The sequence below is a fragment of the Octopus bimaculoides genome, chromosome 3, assembly GCF_001194135.2.
Source record: "Octopus bimaculoides isolate UCB-OBI-ISO-001 chromosome 3, ASM119413v2, whole genome shotgun sequence".
In the NCBI taxonomy this organism is placed as follows: domain Eukaryota; kingdom Metazoa; phylum Mollusca; class Cephalopoda; order Octopoda; family Octopodidae; genus Octopus; species Octopus bimaculoides.
The window spans coordinates 167498565-167503350 of NC_068983.1; positions in this window are offsets into that span (position 1 = coordinate 167498565).

The following is a 4786-nucleotide window of genomic DNA, read 5'->3' on the forward strand; positions in this document are numbered from 1 at the left end:
ACCCATGGATTTCCACCTCTTTCGATCTCTTTCAAATGTTATGCGGGGAGTTTCGTTCAATACTGATGCAGAATTGAGAGCTTAGTGGGATCAATATTTCGAGTCAAAATCAGGTGATTTCTACCAACGAGGTATTGAAAATCTTGTTGAACGTTGGGAAGAAGTTGTAAACCCCAAGGGTGAATACATTATTGATTAATTAGTTGTTATTTTTTATTAAACCTTTTAAAAAGTTTAAATTTAAAAAAACGGCAGGAACTTAGTTGCCAATCCAATATATATATATATATAAATCAGTATTCAGGGCAAGTGAGTAAGTACATTGGCTTTGCCACATACTTAAAGAAGACGCGAAATGTCTCTAAGCTACCTTACAATTATCACAATAAATACATGTCAAATTCAGGAAAATAAACAAAAAAGATTCATATATACATATATACATATATATATATGTACATATGTATACATATGTGTGTGTATATAGATTTATATATATATATGTATATATATATAAACATATATATATATATGTATGTATGTATATATATATGAGAGATTTTGGTATCCAGAAGATCCGAAAGGCAGTTAAGGCTATGTAATTGCTATGGAAGGACCACTGTTAGACTCCCGGTTCAGTAATAGTGAGGAGTCTAACGTGGGTTGTGTGTATAGGTTAAATAAAATGAGACAACAAAGCCAAGGCGGTGTGAAATTTCTAGGACATTTTATAAAGAGAAGAGTAGTCTTACAGCTGTTTCAGGGATGTAAAAGATATAAAAGATTTCCTTTTATACTTCTTATATCTCTCCCTTTCCAAAATAACTTTTTATATTGAACTCTAGTATTCCCTTCTATTTAACTCTTTCATATTGTCACTGATGATAGGATATCCTTTATATCCCTGAAACAGCTGTAACACTACTCTTCTCTTTATAAAATGTCCTAGAAATTTCACACTGCCTTGGCTTTGTTGACTCATTTTATTTAACCTATACATATATATATATCATCATCATCGTTTAACGTCCGCTTTCCATGCTAGCATGGGTTGGACGATTTGACTGAGGACTGGTGAACCAGGTGGCTACACCAGGATCCAATCTGATTTGGCAGAGTTTCTATAGCTGGCTGCCCTTCCTAATGCTAACCACTCCGAGAGTGTAGTGGGTGCCAGCACGAAGGCCAGTCAGGCGGTACTCTCTCTCTCTCTTTCTCTCTCTCTCTATATATATATATATATAGAGAGAGAGAGAGAGAGATAAATGTACACATGCAAAATGAGAGAAAGCAGAAGGTGGAAACTTTGAGATGATGAATTTTTAAGTCTCAATCTATAGATATCTATATTAATGTCCAACTTACACAGTGTACAAACGACAGAGAAAATTAAAGGGGTGGAAAAAAGGTGTTATAATTCCCATGGTCGTTTCTGGGGGCTCAGCGTTCCATAATAATGCTGGTAGATTTAGTTCATCACAATATGCTGCTGTATGGATGCAATTAACATAGGATGAGTTGAGCCTCTTTCATCAGGATAGAGATCTTACATTTTAGATCTAAATGCAGAGAAGTTCAAAGATGGAATTTCATCTTTGAATTTGGAACTATTAATATTAGTATCTATATATTTATACTTAAAAATTCATCGTCTGAAAGTCTCCACCTTTTGCTTTCTTTCATTTTGCATGTATACATCATCATCACTGTTTAACGTCCGCTTTCCATGCTAGCATGGGTTGGACGATTTGACTGAGGACTGGTGAACCGGATGGCTACACCAGGCTCCAATCTGATTTGGCAGAGTTTCTACAGCTGGATGCCCTTCTTAATGCCAACCACTCCAAGAGTGTAGTGGGTGCTTTTACATGCCACCGGCACGAAGGCCAGTCAGGAGGTACTGGCAACATCCAAACTGCTATATATTTGTTGTATCTAATTTATTTGCATAATTCTCCTCTCTATCTACTCAACCTGATCCCTCTTATAGCCTTTCTTTACCCTGTGGAATGATCCCCTGTAAAGACATTGGAGTCAAAGTTTGAGTCTTTTGAGTACTACTAAATGTATTCTATATGGAGAATCTGTGGGCCTCATCTCTGGACTATGTGTGTGTGTGTGTAAACCATAGAAGTCTGGAGGTATGAGAGATGAATAAATATTTATTTAATCACATGATATCCTTAGGATTACAGCTGTTTTGTAGCATTCTTCATGCTGTATTAGTTTCAGTGTTATTATGCCTACATGTTTGCATTAATATGTAAGCTCCACATTATCCATTACGAATCAATGGCAGTAAAGAAAGCTAGTTTATGAGATTGCCAGAATAACATGGTTACACCAACGATCAGCTCAATGCGTGTGTGTGTTGTGTGTGTGTGTGTGTGTGTGTGTGTGTGTGTTGTGTGTGTTTTCCTGTCTCCTTGATTTAACAACAGGGAGTAGTTTTAAACGAGTGTTACTGTCATGCAAGATGTGTTTTTTTTGTTTCCAGTTTTCCATGTAATTTCACCTGGGCATAATGGAATATTAACTTACTTGGAAGCAGGTGAGGTTTGGAGATGGGCTAATATACAATCTCTCTGATCCAAATTGTTTTCAAGGTCACATATACAGTATGGATGGAAAATGCTGTTGAAATGAAAAGGACAAAGTGGAGTAGTGTGGGTTTTGATTGCCCAATGCAGCGGCCAAATTGGCTGCCTTTCCCTCCTTAAACATAAACGTACCTTCAACTACAGCATACACATATATGCGCATGTACACACACACGCGCACACACACACACACACAACATAGTGGCAGCCCTGTCCGCACACTCATGGTCTGGTGCACTCTACACACCACTGAATCAACAGAGGTGATCAGTTAGAGGAATCAAGAGAGCAAATTAATGTCTTATTCAACTAAAATGGTGGATTAGTAAAGTGGTGGAATTGAGACAAGACAAATTGATAACTCATTCAAGTAAAGCATGTTTTATTCTAAGATTAGTTGATGCAAAAGTATAAAAAAAATCCATTTTTGCTTATAGTTTGTTCTGGTTGAATTCAAGAGAGAAAGAGAGTGGGAGGTTGTGGGCATTTTCGAGTTTTGAGTGAAAAGTACTTACTGACCAACTCTTCACCTGGTTGCATAAGGTCTATCCTCAAAATTAGTCCTTTTCAATTAAAAGAATCGATGCATGCTTAACCCTTTTCTTACTATATTTCTCATGGAATACACTGCTTTTCTTTTAATTACTTTTGAAATAATGAAGAGTTTAATAAAACAATTCATCAGTTTGATATTTAGAATATCAATGAAGACGATATTTTGACAGAAAGTTTAATTTAGATCTCTTTAAAACAGGAAGTTTGCATCATAGAATCAGGGACAGTGTCAGTGGAGCCGTTTTGATAGCAACCCTTTGGAGCTCCTTCACAGAATGATAACGCACTACCACCACCACCACCACCACAATCACATTCAACTTAAACAAAACAAGCTTGATTTGAAATCCATTCATTGTCCCATATTTATATCCTACACTTGACTACATAACTATCTTTGAAGAAGAGCCCCACAAAAGCTAGTCTGTGCTTCTCACAATATACCAACTTGCTTTCTTTTATCCACATTTCCTCACCGATTCAACACGGACCATCGCTATGCCAATAATTCTAATGACTGTCTTTTACATCCTTTCTCTCTCTCCTTTCCCTTCTCCGTGTTTCGTTATTCGATTTTAAGACTTTCTTCCTGCTTCTCTCCACCGCGTCCACAGTGCTCATCACCTTGCTCCCCTCCTTATCTCTGCCAATCGATTGAATTCTCTCATATCTATGCACTTCACTTCTAAATCAATACTAATATGAAACGAAGGGCGAAACGAGTGTCAGAAGAAAAGGTAAGCCCGCAGCCAGTCGTACCTGGGTACCGGTTTCGATATCAAAAGATGACAATTACACGATGAATCGTTAAAGCTCCCGAGAAGGGCTCAATATCGCAATCTGTCTTTCTTTGTGTCTTATCAACACCAGTAGATATGTGCCAATAGATTGGTGAACGGGGAATTCTCGGTGAACCGGTTTCGATTTCTTGTTGGGATCGGTTCGACCTTAATTCTTCCAAAAAGACTTCTCATATTTCTTTATATTGTAATCGAGACGAAATATCAGAAAAATAATCATCAATACGACCAAGCAAGTGCAAATCAGCAGAAGCTGTAAAGTCGCTTTTAATTCTTGCGTTAAACTGGGTAATCTGCTCTGTTTATTTTCTTATAATTACATCTAAAAGTGAGAACAAGACAAAAAAAAAAAAAAGAAAAGAAAGAAAAGGAAGATTTTAAAGATGGATTCGAATAAAAGAATTCATTAAAAGAAATAAATGACGGTGTGGTGTTAACACCACAGACGGTAAACACGATGCGAAGGTGAGGAGAGAGAGAGAGAGAGAGAACGTCAGAGCGGCGCGCGCGCACGGGGAGTGTGTGTGTGTTTGCGTGCGTGCGCGCTACTACACATATATGTTAGCGTGTGTATTTGTATTATTGCATAAGTGTGTATGCTTGTGTGTGTGCGTGTGTGTGTGTGTATATATATGTTTGTGTGTGTGTGTGCATGTAATTGTGTGTGCGTGTGATAAAGGCAGAGAGAAAGAGAGACAGAAGGGAAGAGAAAGAGATTTGAAAGGATGAAAATAAGCAAGTACACAAGAAATTTGTGTTAAATCGGGGAAAAATATGACAGAATTGAAAATAATTGTGCGTGTAGAGAGAGAGAGAGAGAGAGAGAGAGAG